This window comes from Aotus nancymaae, unplaced genomic scaffold (assembly GCF_030222135.1).
Source record: "Aotus nancymaae isolate 86718 unplaced genomic scaffold, 86718_ANA_hifiasm-v0.15.2.pri h1tg000022l_1, whole genome shotgun sequence".
NCBI classification, from domain to species: domain Eukaryota; kingdom Metazoa; phylum Chordata; class Mammalia; order Primates; family Aotidae; genus Aotus; species Aotus nancymaae.
In genome coordinates, this window is record NW_026988435.1 from 46,487,651 (window position 1) to 46,506,202 (window position 18,552).

The 18,552-nt window shown below is 49.0% G+C and overlaps 1 protein-coding gene and 1 non-coding gene across 2 annotated transcripts in view; one reads left to right on the plus strand and one right to left on the minus strand.

Moving 5' to 3' along the window:
- Positions 1-3,330: 3,330 nt before the first annotated feature.
- LOC135276477 (U6 spliceosomal RNA) lies at positions 3,331-3,437 on the minus strand. Its single transcript, XR_010344012.1, has one exon. It is a non-coding gene; the product is annotated as a U6 spliceosomal RNA (small nuclear RNA).
- Positions 3,438-17,435: 13,998 nt separating this feature from the next.
- The window catches only part of TRAPPC10 (trafficking protein particle complex subunit 10), a 93,373-nt gene continuing 92,256 nt past the window's right edge, over positions 17,436-18,552 (plus strand). The window contains exon 1 of the mRNA XM_021669400.2: positions 17,436-17,730. The gene's annotated coding sequence lies outside the window, so the exon portion shown is untranslated. The remainder of the gene's footprint in view (positions 17,731-18,552) is intronic.

The window sequence follows — 18,552 nt, forward strand, 5'->3', positions numbered from 1 at the left end:
TGAATTTCCATCGAAGTCAGACTTGCAGAAGCATGGAGTGGAATGGTGGTTACCAGAGGCTGCGGTGGGGGCCGGAAACCGGAGGGATATTGGTCAGAAGGCAGAAGCTGACTTACACAGAAGGAAGACATTTCTGCGATCTGTTGCATAAAACAAAAAATTGTCTTTTGTTCTGTTGCCCGCGCTTTTGAGGTCTTAGTCATGAAACGTTTTCCCAGGCCAGCGTCCCGAGGCGTTTACCCCGTTTTCTTCTAGTAGCTTTGTTTTGTTGTTGTTGTTTTTGAGATGGAATTTTTCTCTGTCGCACAGAGTTTTGCTCTGGAGTGAAGTGGCGTGATCTTGGCTCACTGCAACCTCCACCCACCAGGTTCAAGCAATTCTCCTGCCTCAGTCTCCTGAGTAGCTGGGATTGTAGGCGCCCTCCACCACACCCAGCTAATTTTTGTATTTTTAGTAGAGATGGGGTTTTGCCATGTTGGTCAGGCTGGTCTCAAACTCCTAACATCAGGTAAACCACCTGCTTCAGCCTCCCAGTGTGCTAGGATTATAGGTGTGAGCTACTGTGCTGGCCTCTTCTAGTAGTTTTATAGTTTCAGGTCTTATACTTAGGTCTTTAATCCATTTTAAGTTTATTTTTGTGTATGGTGAGAGATAGGAGTCTAATTTCATTCTTCCTTATGTAGATATCTACTTTCCCCAGCACCAGAAGATACTTTCCTTTTCCCATTGTATGTTCTGGATGCCCTTGTCAAAAGTCAGTTGGCCGTAGATACATGGATTAATTTCTAGATTCTTTATTCTGTTCCATTGGTCTACATGTCTTTTTAATGCCAGTGCCATGCTGTTTTGGTTACTATAGCTTTGCAGTATATTTTGAAATCTCATAGTGTGATGCCTCCAGCTTTGTTATTTTTGCTCAGGATTGCTTTGTATATTTGGGGTATTTTGTGGTTCTACACAAATGTTAGGATTCTTTTCTGTTTCTTTGAAGAATGTCATTGGTATTTTGTTAGGGATTATATTGAATCTGTAGATTGCTTTGGGTAGTATGGCATTATAACAATATTAATTCTTCCAATCCATGAGCATGGTATGCTTTTCTATTTGTTTGTATCCTCTTCAGTTTCTATCATCAGCGTTTTGTTGTTTTCCTTGTAAAGATCTTCCACCTCCTTGGTTAAATTTATTCCTAGGTTTTCGGGTTTTTGTTTTTTTTTTTTTTTTTTTTTTTTTTGGTAGCTATTGTAAATGGGATGGCCTTCCTGATTTCTTTTTCAGTTGGTTCACTGTTTGTGTATAGAAATGTGACTAATATTTTATGTTGATTTTGTATTCTGCAATTTTACTGAATTTGTTTATCAGTTCTAAAAGTCTTTTGGTAGGGTCTTCAGGTTTTTCTGTACATTAGATCATGTTGGCTGGGTAAGGTGTTCACACATGTAATGCCAGCACTTTGGGAGGCTGAGGTGTGAGGATCGCTTGAGCCCAGGTGTTTCAGACCAGCCTGGGCAACATAGTGGGACTCTGTTTCTACAAAAAATAAAATAAATTAGCTGGGTGTAGTCATGCATGCCTGTAGTCCTAGTTACTCAGGAGGCTGAGGAGGGAGGATTGTTTGGGCCCAGGAGTTCAACGCTGCAGTAAGCCATGATTGTGCCACTGCACTCCAGCCCTGGTGACAGAGTGAGAACCCCATCTCAAAAAATGAAAGATTATGTTGTCTGCAAACAGACAGTTAGAGTTCCTCCTTTCTGGTTTTGGTGCTCTTTATTTCCTTCTCTTGCCTAACTGCTCTGGCTCGGACTTCCAGTACCATGTTGGCTAAGAGCGGCAAGAGTGGGTATTCCTGTCTTTTCCTAGTTCTTAGAGGGAAAGCTTTCCACTTTTCCCCACTCAGTATGATGTTAGCTGTGGGTCTGTCATATGTGCTGTTTCTTGTGTTAGGGTACTTTCCTTCTATACCTAATTTATTGAGAGTCTTATCATGAAGGGATGTTGAATTTATCAAATGCTTTTTCTGTATCTATTGAGATGATTATGTTTTTTCCCTTACTCTGTTGATATGATGTATCAAACATATTGATTTGCATGTGTTGAATTAACTTTGCATTCCTGGGATAAGCCCCATGTGATCATGGTGTGTTATCCCTGTGATATGTTGTTGAATTTGGTTCGCTGAAGCCCCATGTGATCATGGTGTGTTATCTCTGTGATGTGTTGTTGAATTTGGTTCGCTGGTCTTTTGCTAAGGATTTTTCTGCCTGTGTTCATTTGGGATATTGGCTCATAGTCTTCCTTGTTGCGTCCTTGTCTGGCTTTGGTATTGGGGTTGTGCTGGCCCCATAAAATGAGTTCGACAGAATTCACTCCAGTTCAATGTTTTTGAATAGCTTGAGAAAAATTCATATTAATTCTTCTTTAAAGGCTCAGTAGACTTTAGTGGTGAAGTTATTTAGTTTTGGACTTTGCTTTCTTGGGAGACTTTTTATTACTGATTTAATCTTCCTACTTGGTGTTAGTCTGTTCAGGTTTTCTGTTTGTTCTTGGTTCCGTCTTGGTAGGCTGTATGTGCTCAGGAATTTATCCATGTCTGCTAGCTTTTCAAATGTGCTGGCGTATAGTTGTTCTTAGCATCTGTCATGGTTTTTATATTTATGTGACATCCATTGGAATGTCTCCTTTTTCACTGCTGATTTTATTTATTTGGGTCTTTCTTTTTCTTTTAGTTAGTCTAGCTAATGGTTTATCAATTTTATCTCTCTTAAAAAATGAGCTTTTTTGTTGATCTTTTGTATTTTTTTATCTCAAAATTATTTATTTCTGCTCTGATTGGCTTTTCCTGGATTTTCTAGTTCCTTGAGATGCATCATTAGGTTTCCAGAGTTTTTTGTTTGTCTGTTTTTGTTTTTGAGACGAGCCTTGCTCTGTTGCCCAGGCTGGAGTGCAGTGGCACAGTCAGCTCAGTGCAACCTCTGCTTCCTGGGTTCGAGCGATTCTCCTACCTCAGCCTCTCAAGTAAGCTGGGATTACAGGTGTGTGCCATCACGCCCGGCTAATGTTTGTATTTTTAGTAGAGGTGGGGTTTCACCGTGTTGGCCAGGCTGGTCTGAAACTCCTGACTTCAAGTGATCCACTTGCCTCAGCCTCTCAAAGCGTTGGGATTACAGGCGTGAGTCACCGGGCCCCGCCAGGTTTCCAGTTTTCTGACGCAGGCGTTTACTGTTGCTACTTACATCCTTGTGCTGCTACTGTGTCATAGGTTTTGGTGCACTGTGTTCCTATTTCCATTTGTTTCAGGGAATTTAACATTTTTAAAACTTTTTTCATTTTGAAAAATATGAACACTTCATGAATTTGCATGTCATCCTTGTGCAGGGCTCATGCTAATCTTCTCTGTATCGTTTCAACTTTAGTGTATGTGCTGCCAGAGTGAGCATGGAATTTTAAATATTCATTCTTAGTTTCCTCCTTCACCCACTGGTCATTCAAGAGCATGTTGCTTAATTTCCATGTATTTGAATATTCAAATGTTCCGCTTGTTACTGCTTTCTAGTTTTGTTGCATTGTGGTCAGATAAGATACCTGGTGTGATTTTGATTTTTAAAACATTGTAGAGACACGTTTTGCGTCTTAACATATTGTCAGTCCTGGAGAATGCTCCCTGTGCTGACGAAAGGAATGTAATTTTCAGCCATTGAGTGAAATGTTCTGTAAAGGTCTGTCAGCTCCATTTGGTCTATGGTGTAGTTTCAATCCAATGTTTCTTTGTTAATCTTTTATCTAGATGATCTTTTTAATGCTGAGAGAGGGGCGTTAAAGTCCAGCTATGATTCTACTGGTGTCTATCTCTTCCTTTGGATCTATTAATAATAATATTTACTTTGTATATCTGGGTGCCCTAGTGTTGGGTGCATATATATTTACAAGTGTTATATTCCCTTGCCACGTTAACCACGTTATTATTATACAGTGCCTTTGTCTCTTTCTACAGTTTTTACTGGAAGTCTGTTTGTTTAGTGTACTTACTCCTGCTCACTTTCGGTTTCCATCCCTTCACTTTCAGCCTAGTCATGTCTTTGCATGTGAGGTGAGTTTCTTGTAGGCAGTGTATAGTTGGGTTTTTTAAAAATCCACTCATGCCAGGTGCAGTGGCTCATGCCTGTAATTCCAGCACTTTGGAGGGCCGAAGGGGGATGATTGCTTGAGCTCAGGAATGCAAGACCAGCCTGGGCAACATGAGGAGACCTAATCTCTACAAAAAATTTAAGAAATTAGCTAGGTGTGGTAGTGCATGCCTGTGATCACACCTAATTGGAAGGCTGAGGAGGGAGCATCACTTGGGCCTGGGAGGTTGAAGTTGCAGTGAGCTGTGATCATGCCATTGCACTCCAGCCTGGGTGAAAGATTGAGAACCTATCTTGAATGAATGAATGAATGAATAAATCCATTCAGCCGGTCTACATCTTTTAAATGGAGGAATTTAATACATTTACATTAAGGGTTATTATTGATAGGTAAGGATTTACTCCTGTCATGGTGTTGATGTTTTCTGGTTGTTTTCTAAATCCTTTATTCCTTACTTCCTCTCTTTTTGTTTATTTTTGTGATCGGCTGGTTTTCTGTAGAGATAAGTTTTTATTCCTTTTTCTTTATCCTTCCTACCAGTGACTTTCATAGTTTCACGTTTTCACAACAGTTGTCATTTTTTCACTTCCAGATGTGAGATCTTGAGAATTTCTTGTAAGGCTGGTCTAGTGGTGATGAATTTTCTTAGTTTGTGTTTGTCTGTGAAATATTTTATTTCTCCTTAATGTCTGAAGAATAACTGTGCTGAGTATATTTTTCTTAGCTGACACTTCTTTTCTTTCGGTACTTTGAACATACCATCCCACCGTTTCCTGCCTGTAAGGTTTCTGCTAAGAAATGTGCTGTTAGGCTAAGGGGAATTCCCCTATATGTGACCTGATGCTTTTCTCTTGCTGCTTTTAGAATTCTTTGTCTTTGACTTTTGACGACTTCACTGTAATGTGCCTCAGAAAGAATCTGTTTTAGTTGAATCTATTTGGGACTTTTTCTCTCTCCCAAGACTCGGGGAGTTTTCAACTTTATTTCATTAAATATGTTTTGTAAATATTTTCCCTTCTCTTCATCTTTTAGAATGCCCATAATGCAAATATTTGTTCACTGAATGGTGTCCCATAAACTCTGTAGGGCTTATTTTGGTTTTTTGATCTGTGTTATTTCAAATGATCTATCTTCAAGTTCAGAAATTCTTTCTTTTGCTTGTCCTTCTAGCCTATTGTCAGAGCTCTCAATTGTGTTTTAAATTTCATTCACTGAGTTATTCAGCTGTAAGTTCTGCTTGGTGCTTTTTATGATATCTATATCTTTGTTGCATTTCTCGTTCAGAGCACGAACTAGTTTCCATATTTTGTTGAATTGCCTATGTGTATTGTTTCTCACAGGGTTTCCTTAAGATTATTATTTTGAATTCTTTTTCTGGCATTTCATGTGTTTCCCTATGATTGGGCTCTGATACTGGAGAAATGTTGTGTTCCTTCGGAGGTATCATCGGCAATAAGGTGGATGAGAGAAGCGTTCCTGCCCCAGAAATGGGAGTGCAGCGCCACGTGGCAGTGGAACGTTTCTAAACACTGGCACACGAAGCTGCCAGGGAAGCTGCCAGAGAGCTACCCAGCCAAGCATGGCTATTTTTTGAAAAGAAAGAATAGGGCCGATGCAGTGGCTCCCACCTGCAGTCTCCGCCTTACTGCTGATGCTGTTGGCTTCTCGGAAGGGTTTACTTTTGCTGTTCATGCTGGCTTGGACTAAAAGAGGGAAAACCTCCTATTACTAGCAGGTGTCGGCCTCTCCCTCTCCTGACATGAGAATGCATCTTAAATAAAGACCTACCTCTTTCTCCCATGCCTGAAAAGGGCCAAGATGCCACAGCTAAAGTTGCCAGGAGACCAGCACCTCTGCTTTTCCCCTGCACGCTGGGGATTTGCCCCTCCCCACTGTTTCTGGTTGAATGTGTCTGTGCAAACCTCTGCAGTGATCTCTATGAAGGGAGGACGGGAGGGGGCCAGGACTGAGCCAGGGGCAGAGGTGGCAGCTGGGCCTAGGGGAGCCTCCCTTGGGATCAGGCAGTGGCGAGAGCCACGTGGAAAAAAGGAAGTCCGTTTACTCAGAAAACCCACTGCTGTCCCTGTACCAACCTGGCCAGGCCAGGACAGATGGGCCTTGGCAAGTCCCCCACGGACACCACGCCAGCCTCCGCAGCGGCAGTCAGCCGCCTTAGGTCCGCAGCTAACGGCCCATCCTGCCAGGGACAGCTGAATGCTGCCTGGAGGGAGGCCTCTTGTTCCCAGCAGAGCTGGGCTGAGCCCACGGGGCCCCCTGCAGACCCTTCGTCCTCAGACTTGTTTCCACATTCATTCAAATGATGCAGGGAGGAGCTGGGTTTTCTATGAATAACAATTAAGTACTCTTCGTGTTCAAAACAGAACATTTATTACTTGCAATTTTCTGAGGCAGCCAAGCTCCCGGCCAGTGTATTAAACACTGAACATTAGGTAATGAGATGAACTCTAGATTTCAGAACCAGGCCGTGGACGCATCTCCCCTGGAAGTCAGGCAGCCATCGGTGCCTCTCAGGGCTGGGGGCCAGACGGGAGGTGCGCAGGAGAGATGCATCCATCACCGAGCAGTCTGCGTTCCAGGCAGAGTGTGTGCACGGACTAGGGTGCAGGTGGTTTATTTGGGGTGAGCCCAGAGAGAGGGGGAGGGAGTGGGGATGGTGAGGTGGAGAGGACAGGGAGGACAGGGGGTGAGACAGGGACTGTCACTGAGTCGGTTCGTGCCATGGGCTCTACCTGGGCAGGGCTGTGAACAGAGCATTTCTGAGCACAGGGAGGTTTGCATGACCACCCACCCATCCCAGGTGCCCATCGTGGAGAAAGGGCCTGCTGGTGTCCATTTTTCAATGCCTCCTGGCTGCACCTGCTTCTGGGCCCATGGAGAAGGTTCTAGGCCTGGGGCAGAAAAGTGGGGCCCCCAACTATTCTCAGAAGAGGGACCCTAACGGTGTCTACTGCCACCCAGCTGCAGTTGAAGTGAGAGTGAGCTGAGGGCATGTGGCCGGGGGCACCCAATGCATCCGTTAGGGTCTGAGTGCAGCAGGGAGGACTGTTCTCTTGTCACCATTCAGGCCACTGTGGCTGGACCATTTCCCATTGTACCAGTTATGTAGGAAGAGACGGAGAAACTGGCTTAGCTGGCGTCACCCTCCTGGCTATTGGAGTGATGTTTTGGAGGTTGGCTTGCTGGCGGCTCAGCCCTCAACCAGCCCTTCCCTCCTGCCACCTTCTTCTGTGCATGTCACCGATGTTAGGTGTGCCAGGGGTTGGCATGAGAGGAATCAGCGCCACTCCTATGGCTGAGCCAGGCCACAGCCGGATTCTGCCACCTGGACAATGAGTGGCTCCCTGCTCCCTGAGAACAGCCAGGAAAAGGTGGGGCACAGTTGAGGACTCCATCAGGGTGGCTGCTCCTGCCCCAGTCCCAAACCCCACCGTGTAGGGACACAAGTCAGGGACAGGAGGGCCAGGCACAGACAGACCTCTTGGGGAGTGACCTCTGCTTGGGGAGGGAGCACGAGATCCAGGCTGTCAGGAAGCCAAGAAAGACGCACTGAGTTAAAAGCAGGAGCACAGGGCAGAGCGTCGGGAGCAGCCCCCACAGCGCCAGGCTGCTTCCATCAGCTCCATCAGCGGCACTTATCCGCATCACGCCATGCAGCCTCAAACCTGGGAAGAGCATATTGCTTCTGCACAAGCTCATGTGGGAGCAGGTTCTTCTTTTTTTTTTTTTTTTGAGATATGTCCCCCAGGTGAGAGTGCAATGGCATGATCTCAACTCACTGCAGCCTCCGCCTCCCGGGTTAACATAATTCTCCCGCCTCAGCCTCCCGAGTAGCTGGGATTACAGGCACGTGCCACCACGCCGGGCTAATTTGGTGTATTTTTAGTAGAGACGGGGTTTCACTATGTTGGCCAGACTGGTCTCGAACTCCTGACCTCATGACCTGCCCACCTCAGCCTCCCAAAGTGTTGGGATTACAGGCGTGAGCCGCGACGCCCGGCAGGAGTGGGCTCTTCATGAAGGCACTACACAGTGGTGGCAGCAGTTGACAGTGCGCCGTGCACAAGATTGACACTCAGCAGGAGGAGAGGGCCCAGGCTGAAGGCCGGGCACACCCTCGCTGTGCCGGGGGACCTGCCACTTCCTCTGGTATGAAATGGGATGGTAGCTGCAGGCCTAGCACCTGTGTTCTGAGTGCGGCCAAGCCTCTGTGCGCTGATCTCTGAGCCGCTGTGGGGCAAGCCGTGGACCTCTGTCTGTGCCTCCTCTCATCTGTGACATGGAGCTAGGATACCTCCTCCCAGTGTTTTTGTGGGCATTAAAATAATCCAAGGCTGGCGTTGGTGGCTCACGCCTGTAATCCCAGCACTTTGAGAGGCCAAGGCAGATGGATCACCTGACGTCAGTAGTTTGAGACCAGCCTCGCCAACGTGGTGAAACCCTGTCTGTACTACATGGTGATGGGTGCCTGTAATCCCAGCTACTTGGGAGGCTGAGGCAGGACAATCACTTGAACCCAGGAGCCGGAGGTTGCAGTGAGCCAAGATCGTACCATTTACTCCAGCCTGGACGACAGAGCCAGACTGGAATACACGTTTTAGAGGGGATAATCCCTGTTTTCAGATGAGAAAACAGATGCAAGAGACATGAAGAGTAACTGGGAATCCAGGCGGCCTGCCGCAGGATCTGCTGCCTAGCCACAGTGCAGCCCCACCTTTTGCAAACAGGTAAGCTCCTTACAGACCAAGTGGGCCGGGTGTGGTGGTATGCACCCGTTATCCCAGCACTTTGGGAGGCCAAGGCGGGAGGATCACTTGAGCCCTGGAGATGGCGGCTGCAGTGAGCTATGAATGTACCACTGCACTCTAGAGTGGGTGACAGAGCAACTCTGTCTCAACAAACACAACAAAAAGTGGAAAATGCAGACGTGGGTCAAAGGAGGCAGAACTGCTAAGTCTGTGACCCAGTCTCAGTCACTGATTCTGTTTCCATGAATTTCCTTCCGGTCTCTTTCGTAATGATACTGGGGTGGAGTTTTTTGCTTTTATATAGTCATTACTACATCACATCACTTTTTTTTTTTTTTTTTGAGACAGGGTCTCGTTCTGTTGCCCAGACTGGAGTACAGTGGTACAATGTAGGTTCACTGCAGCCTCCACCTCCCAAGCTCAGGATCCTCCCACCTCAGCCTCCCACGTAGCTGGGACCACAGATGCGGCCACCACACCCAGTAAATTTTTGTATGTTTTGTAGAGACAGGGTCTTGCTATATTGCCCAGGCTGGTCTCAAACTCCTGGGCTCAAGCAATCCTCCCACCTTGGCCTCCGAAAGTGCTGGGATTGCAGGTGTGCCTGGCCTTCACTTTTAAGATTGTTATCAAGTAACGTTTTAAGTATTTCCCAAATTATCATAAGCCCCTTAAAAAGTATTTACAGACGGAGAGGTTCCACGTGCCGCTCTGCTATGTGGGTATCGTAGACGGAGAGGGTCCGCCTGCGGCTCTGCTACGTGGATACTGTAGACGGAGAGGGTCCGCCTGCGGCTCTGCTACGTGGATACTGTAGACGGAGAGGGTCCGCCTGCGGCTCCGCTACGTGGATATATCGTGCAGTGCTGAGGTCTGGGCTCCTAGAACACTGTGCTCAACATGCAACTCTACAAACTCATAAGCCCTCTTTAAACACCATTTTGACAGCGACACAGTAGTTCACCAAATGGACAAAGCAAGATTCACGTGACACGAGCCGCGCCTGTAGTCCCAGCTAACAGTTGTTGACACTTAACGTTGTTTCCAGTTGTTTGCTCCTGCACGTGACGCGGCAACACGTGTTTCTATCCGTACAGGTTTGAGAGAGCTGGCTTCCTCAAACAGCTCTAGCAGTGCAATTGCTGGCTTGAAGGATGAAAGGCTGGAACTGCTTTTAAAAAGCTGACACCTGGCCGGAGGCAGTGGCTCATGCCTGTCATCCCAGCACTTTGAAAGGCTGAGGCTGGCAGATCACTTCAGGCCAGGAGTTCGAGACCAACCTAGACAACACGGAGAAACCCCGTCTCTACTAAAAATACAAAAATTAGCTGGGTGTGGTGGTGCGTGGCTGTAATCCCAGCTACTCGGGAGGCTGAGGCAGGAGAATCACTTGAATCCTGGAGGCAGAGGTTGCGGTGAGCCTAGATCCTGCCACTGCACTGCAGCCTGGACAACAGAGCAAGACTCTGTCTCAAAAACAAAACAAACAAATAAAAAAAGCTGACACCTTGAATCTCCCACCACGCCCTGGAGGCTGTGTTTTCCCTTTTTTGGACTATTTACTCACTTGTTTTTTTTTGAGATGAAGTCTTGCTCTGTCACCAGGCTGGAGCACGGTGGTGTAATCTCAGCTCACTGCAACCTCCGCCTCCTGGATGCAAGCAATTCTCCTGCCTCAGCCTCCCGCGTAGCTGGGACTATAGGCACACGCCACCACGCCCAGCTAATTTTTGTATTTTTTGTAGAGATGGGGGTCTCTTGAACTCCCTGGCTCAAGCGATCCTCCTGCCTCAGCCTCCCACAGTGCTGGGATTCCAGGCATGAGCCCCTGTGCCCGGCCTGGAGGGTTTTTACTCAGCATTGTTCTCTGGAGGTCCCTCCAGGCCTCTATGGGGATGGTTTACGCCTTCCGGCTGCTGGGTAGTATTCTGGGTGTGGATGGACCACACTGGATTTGACGATTCAGCGGCTGAAGGATGTGTGGATTGTCTGGATCTGGGCGGAGGGCTGTGAGCGTTCACTGACTGGCCCTGCCTTTTGTCCTCTGTGCAGAGGGCCTGGGCAGTCCCTCCGGTTAGATAAGGCAGACACAGTGTCCCAATACATAATTGAACAGGCTCTTTGCAGCCTGGAGACGATGTAATGGGTTACCAGGAAAAACCATTTGAGTTCAATTTCCAGCAACTTTTCAAAAACGATGAAACAAAACAAAAAACACCCCAAATGCTGTCTCATGGAAAAGGGTACTCAAAAAAAGAATGCATATCGATTCATTGGAATAGCATCATCTCACCATGATTCATTAAAAGAAAGTGCTAAACCAGTGTTTGTGCTGAATTCAAGCATTTTCCAAATTCCCCAGTGGAAAAAAACATCTCTTATAGGTCTGCTCAGAGGGCAAATGGACTCGCAGTCCACTTACTGCCCACGCAGTAAGGACTGCCTGGACCGGAGCCGGGGTGTTGGGAGGGCTCTGCCTTTGCCTCCTTCCCTCCAGAAAGAACACTCCCTAATGTGGGAGCCTGTCCCACTGCACAGCGCTGTGTCCGTCTTCGGGAAGGGGAATGCCTGGTGTCTGTCTTCTCAGAGCGGCTGGACTCGGCTCTCTGTGAGAACAGACCAAAGACACAGATACTCCTCGACTTGGAGTTTACACTCGGTATCGTCAGGGTTTTTAATGTTTAATTTTAGCGATCTGAGTACATGTGAGGTGGCATCTCATTTTCATTTGAACTTGCATTTCCCCGACGTCTAATGATGAGTGCTGAGCGTCTTTTCCTGAGATAACTGGTCCTTTCTGTTTTTGATTCTTCTGTTGTTCTTCCTTTGCCTTCTTTTGGATTAATCAGGTATTTTCTATTATTTCATTCTCTTCTTAGCCAAACCTCTTTTGTTCATTTTTTTCCTAGTGCTTTTTCTCTAGGGCACAGACGTGTAAGCTTCACACACCAAGTTTAATTTGGGGTCCATTGTATCACTTTAGTCTTCCCTCCTCATCAGAACCCTTCATCTCGTGTCTCACCCTGAAGTTCCACACTTCACCCGTGTAAGCAGCCTGTCAGTGGCTGCCCTGCCTGCCGGGCCCGCTGCTTCAGTCCCCGGAAGTCTGGCTCCTGCCTCTCACACTGCAGGGCACACTACACTACGCTTGCACATTCAGCAGCTGCGCGCACGCTGTCCTCATCTTCTACGTCTATACTTTGCAACTACCACAAGCTATTGTTTTTTTTAAACAGTGAGTGGTCTCGTAATGAAATGACGTGAAGGGCCAGGCACGGTGGCTCATGCCTGTAATCCAAGCACTTTGGGAGGCCGAGATGGGCAGATCACCTGAGGTTAGGAGTTCAAGACCAGCCTGGGCAACATAGTGAGACCCATACAAGAAATTAAAAAATTAGCCAGTGTGGTGGCGCGTGCCTATGGTCCCAGCTACTTGGGAGGCTGCAGTGGGAGGACGGCTTGAAGCCAGAAGACTGAGGCTATAGTGAGCCGTGACTGTGCCACTGTACTCCAGCCTAGGCGACAGAGCAATACCCTGTCCATCCATCAAAAATTTTTTATGTTTCACCGGTTTGAGCGTGACATGCCTGCATGCAATTGTCTTTGTGTATTCTCTTCAGGTTTTGCTGAATTTCTTGATCTGTAAATCAGTATTCTTCACCATGTGTTTGGATTTGGGGCCACTATTTGGCGGAAATGTTTCCTTCCCTAGACCCACGCTCTCCTTCTGGAGCTGCTATCACCCATGCCTTGGCCATTTCATACCCCCCACAGGCCTCCATGTTTCTTCTCTTCTTCAGATTAATTTCTATTCGTCTGCCTTCAAGATCACTAACTCCTGTTTTCTCCAATCTGTTAATTTAATTCAGTGAAATTTTCTTATTGTACTTTTCAGTTCTAGACTTTTCTTTTGATTCTTTTAGATACTTTTATTATTCTGCTGTGAATTTCTGACTCTTTACTCATTAAGACAATACTGCCATTTAATCCTTTGGGCATATTATTTTCATTTCTTTTGAGATGGAGTCTTGCTCTGTCACCCAGGCTGAAGTGTAGTGGCGACAGCTTGGCTCACTACCACCTCCACCTCCCAGATTCAAGCGATTCTCCTGCTTCAGCCTCCTGAGTAGCTGGGACTACAGGTGTGAGCCACCGCACCGGGCTAATTTTTGTGTTTTTAGTAGAGATGGGGTTTCACCATGTTGGCCAGGCTGATCTCGAACTACTGGGCTCAAGTGATCCACCCACCTTGGCCTCCCAAAGTTCTGGGATTACAGGTGTGAGCCACTAGCCCGGCCTCCATTGGATGTATTTACAGCTGCTTTAGAGTCTTTGTAAATACAATATCTGGTTCATCGTGGAGGGGAGGGGTTGGTTTCTGGTAACTGCTTTTTTTTCCTTGACTATGGTTTACATTTCCCTCTTTCTTTGCATGCTCAGTGATTTTTTTTTTAGTGTATATTCGACATTGATAAATATCAAATTATAGAGACTCTGGATGCTCTTCCGCTGAAGAATCCCGACTTCGTTCGAGGTTGTAGTTCCACTGCTGGACTTAGCACGCTGGGCTTGTGTAGGGTTAGTTCTAGGCTCTGTTCACTTGGTTCTGAGGAGTGTCCCGGCTGTTTCCCAGGCCCCTCTAACTTGGCAGGACTTAACCTCCAAACTGTCTCTCCTGTGGATCGTGCCAGGGCTTTGCTTTAGACTTTGTTAAGGCAGGCCTAGAGTAGTCCTTATTTTAGGGGAGGGATTGGCAACCTCTGGCTCGCAAGCTGCATCTGTTGATGGCCTGTTTTCGTACGGCACTTAAAGCTAAGAATGGTTTTTATATTTTTAAAGAATTGTTTAAACAAAAATAACCATATAAAAATATGAGACAAAAACTGCATATAGCCCACACAACCTAAAACACTTATCTGGGCCTTCTGAGGTGTCTGCTGACCCCTGGGGGGTGACCCTCAACCCAGTGTCTCAGCTCGATGTCTCAGGCTTAACGGCATTAAAAAGGTCTTGTCTGGGCATGGTGGCTCGTACTTGTCTTCCCAGCACTTTGGGAAGCTGAGGCAGGAGGACTGCTTGAGGCCAGGAGTTCAGGACCAGCCTGGGGAACAGAGTGGGACCTGGTCTCTACAAAAAATAAAAAAAAATTATCCGGGCATGGTGGCACTCGGCTGTGATCCCAACTACTTGAGAGGCTGAGGTGGGAGGATCACTTGAGCCCAGGAGTTCCAGGCTGCACTGAGATATGATCAAACCACTGCACTCCAGCCTGGGTGACAGAGCTAGACCATCTAAAAATAAAATAAAACAGAAAGACCTTTCTTGTAGCTTTGCTGGACCTCTAGTCTTTGTGGCATCCTCAACTCTGTAACAGCGGCTTCCTGGTAAACCCCATGGTTAGTCCACCCCACACACGCTTAGTCCAGCCTAGGCCGAGGACTTTCCGGGAACCCCACGTCCACTTCCGGCTGCCCACTCCTGCTAGGCTTCCTCCCCTCCAATGCCCTGCCTTGCCGGCCCTGCTGCTTTAGTGCCTGGAATTCTAGTCTCCTGCCTCTCACACTACAGTGCACCACACTACACTATGTTCACACATTCAGCAGCTGTGCTCACATTCAAACTATCTCATGCATACGTTTTGCTAAAAAAGTTTCAGGACTCTCTAAACTTATTATGCCAAAGGTGAACTTAAGCCCTGGAGATTCAATCAGTAGCACGTTTGCAATTCCGCTTTTAGATTGCAGCTTAACTCTTCCTCATTGTAAGTGTTCTGTAAATTAGGGTTTACAGAACCCTAACCACTGGGGCCACAGACAGCTACTGGTCAGGAACGGGCCATACACAGCAGGAGGTGAGCCTCGGCCAGGGAGCCAAGCCTCATCTTTATTTCCAGCCACTCCTTTCCTGTAGCTCTGCTGGACCTCTAGTCTTTGTGCCATCCTCAACTCTGTAACAAACAGCGGGTTCCTGGTAAACTCCATGGAGTCACCCCACACATGCTTAGCCCAGCCTAGGCCAAGGACTTTCAGGGAACCCTACATCGACTGGCATCACCGCCTGAGCTTCGCCTCCTGTCAGGTGAGCAACTGGCGCTGGATTCTCATAGGAGGGTGAACCCTATTGTGAACTGCACATTGGAGGGATGGGTGTAGGTTGCGTGCTCCTTATGAGAATCCAATGCCTGATGATCTGTCCCTGGCTCCTGTCACCCTCAGATGTGACTATCTAGTTGCAGGAAAACAAGCTCAGAGCTCCCACTGATTCTACATTATGGGAGGTTGTATGATTATTTTATTACATATTACAACACAATAATAAAGTGCACAATAAATGTAATGTGCTTGAATCCTTCTGAATCCCTCCCCCCAGACTCTGTCTGCGGAGAAACTGCCTTCTATGAAACCGGCCCTGATGCCAAAAAGGTGGGGCCGGCTGATGTAAATGACTGAGAAAGACCAGGTGTCCCCCTACCCATGGCTGATTTTTGTTTCAGATTAGCTGCCTCCTTCATTGTCCTGTACCCAACTCAAACCAGACAGCACAGAGACCCCATGACTGTTTCATCTTCAGTGGGTCACAAAAGAAAAGACACCCTCGGCTAACCACCGACTATACAGAAAGATGGGGGCATTCTGAGGCTTCCCTAAACGTTGGCTATGTAAACGACCCAAACTTCCACGTTTGAGAACACTTCGGTTCTTCGTAATGTTTCCTGGGTGGCCCATCAAACTTTGCAGTTAAATAAACTCTAAACTAGATTCTGACCTTTTTGATTATTCTCGGTTGACAATTTTCGTTATTTTATGCGCACCTGTTACCTCAAACCCAGGCTCACACCTGTAATCGCCACACTTTGGGAGGCCAAGGCTGGGGGATCACTTGAGCCCGGGAGTTTGAGACCGGCCTGGGAAACACGGGGAGACCCAGACTCAAGGGAAAAAAACACTAGCTGGACGTGGTGGCTGCACCCGCGGTCCGAGTTACTCGGGGGGCCAAGGCGGCAGGGTCGCTGGAGGCCGGGAGGTCGGGGCTGCAGTGAGCCGCGATCCCGCCACTGCACGCCAGCCTGAGCAACTGAGCGAGACCCTGCTCCAAAGAAAAGAAACAGAAAACCCCCGTTTACGTGCTCAAGACGTCCCGATGCAGTAAAGCGCGAGGTTTATTTTGAGGCACTCCGAAAGCGCGCCCCGCCGCGTGCCCCGTGTAGGCGCAGCCGAGGGCCGGGTCCCCACAGGAGCTTTGCAGCGCGAGGGAGACAGGAAGAGCCCAGCGGTAGGCGGAAGGCAGGCGCCGGGCACACGCAGCGGCGAGGGCCTGCGGGAGCCTCCACCGTGCGGAGGGGAAGGGCCGCGGGCAGCGACCGCAACGCGGGACCCCAGAGCCGCGGGGAACGCGAGGGCGGCGATGCCGGCGTCTCCGGCGCGGGCGCGTCCTGGCTCGCTCACTGCGCGCGACGCCCACCTGCCGGGTCCCGGGCACAGCTCCAGCGCAGGGTCCCGCGGGGCGCGCACGGCCGGGAGAGGAAGCAGGACGCGTCCCGGGAGCCCCGCCCCGCCTCGCCTCCCCGTCCTCGCGCCGCCGCGGCCGTGCGAACACTCCAGGCGCACTTCTGCCGGAGGCCAGGCGCCGCGCAGGCCCGCCCCGTGAAGCCTCGCGCGCCCCGGAAGTGGTCATGCGGCGGCGGCGGGGCCGGAAGTGGCTGCGGCCGGCGGCAGCGGGCGGCAGCGGTGGCGCTACCGGCTCCAGAGCTGCCTCGCGCGGCCGGGCGGGCAGCGCCGCTCAGGCTCGGGCTCGCGCTGGGCCCGGCGCGGCCTCGGGGCTGCCCATGGGGCGCGGGGGGCCGGGCCGGTGACGCCGGACGCCCATGGACGCCTCTGAGGAGCCGCTGCCGCCGGTGATCTACACCATGGAGAACAAGCCCATCGTCACCTGTGAGTGCCCGGAGGCAGGGAGGGCGCGGCGGTCGTTGGGCGGGCCTGGGCCCCGGCGTCCTGCCCGCGGCGTCCCCAGACCTCCAGCCCCCGGCGCGCTCCGGGCTGTGCCGCTTCCTGGAGGTGTGACCGGGGCTGTGGCTGCGGCTGGGCCCTCCGCCTTGTCGGGGACGCCCTCTGACCTTCCCGCCGGGCGACCTCTGACCCCTGGGGGCGCCCTCGGGACCGGCTGCAGCTGGAGTCGGCGGAACCCGGCGGACTCTGCCCGGGACTGGGCGCGTCGGGGCCGCCGCCGCCGCCCCGGGGTCCCCGGCCTTTTCCGCCAGACGGTTTTCCCCGTGGGCTCCCTTTCCCCAACTCCGGGGAAGTCCTGGGGGCTCGCAGAGTTGCAGGCGTTGGCGAAGTAGCAGCGGTTTGTTGCGGGGTGAAGCGTCCGGCAGAGCCACCGGGACTGGCGGGGCCTGGGCGCTCGGGCGAGCTGCTCCCCGCGAGCGGCCTCCCGCGCGAGTCTGCACTACGGACACCCGCTGCCTCTTGGGTGTCGAGTCCTCCCGCACCCCTCCTTTAATGCTTATACAATGGAACTATTTTTGTGTTACGGGAAGAATTTTCCCCAAATTTTACAAGTGTGACTGTTTACAAGTGAAGAACACTGAGCTTCTGGGAAGTATTCAAATGTTTGGTTGGCTTTTTGATGATTTGCAGAGAGGTGCTGCAAACTATTATTATTTTTGACCTTTGACATTTTTTCTGTGTTTTCATGCCTGTGTGCAGTTAGTTTTTTCTAAGTGTCTCCCATACTTTGAAAGGAAGCACTGTCTGTTGCAAAATCTGGGTGCCCAGGTCACGGTAGACTGCATGTCCTGAGAGCTCCTGTTTCCCCCTCGCTCTGTTGGTGGGTGTACCTGGTATGTTCCGTCTTGTTAGATCCCTGAGAAACTGTATATTTAAGGTTGAATTTTGTTGCTTCAGTTTTAGATGATAGATTTTTTTCTTTCCTTCCCTTTTCTTTTTTCTCTTTCCCACTCCCTCTTTTTCTTTTTCTACTGGGACCTAGACCATATGATAGACTTTCTTAGGAAAGTGGACTGTGTCTCATTGAAAATTGGGAGACTTGCGTAGTTGAGCAGTAGCTGTTCTTTTTTCCTTTCTAAAATACTTGTCAACCCCAGAGGACTGATGTGGGTAGAGCGGGTCTGGAGGCCCTGCAATTTCCCAGGCGCTTTCCAAAAGAGTCCTCAGGGAAGCTGTGCTCAGTTCATGTTAAATTTCATTGTCTTCTAAATCGTGAAAATTTTCTCCTGAAGTTCTGTGCACATCGTGAGTGCTGGATACATATCCACACATCTAATTATATCTTCTACCTCTTAGCTTGGTTACATTTCAATAGCAATGTGTTCCTGTAGGCATTATGTAAATACATTTCTAGGAGAAAGTTCCTAAGCGCTATTGGATTCAGCCATAACTAAAGGGGTAAAATTTGTTATTTCGATAGCCAGTGTTGGAGATAAATATTTAATGTTTAGTTTCATACATGCATGCGTTGTGGACAGCTAAAGGATGCCGCTTTCCTTCCTGCAGGTTTAGATTCTCACTTTGGTGGAGGTTTTTTCCCTGTGTTTCCAGCAGCATCATGAATTTTTTTTTTTTTTTTTTTTTTTTTTTGAGCCGGAGTCTTGCTCTATCGCCCAGGTTGGAGTGCAGTGGCATGATCTTGGCCCACCGCAATC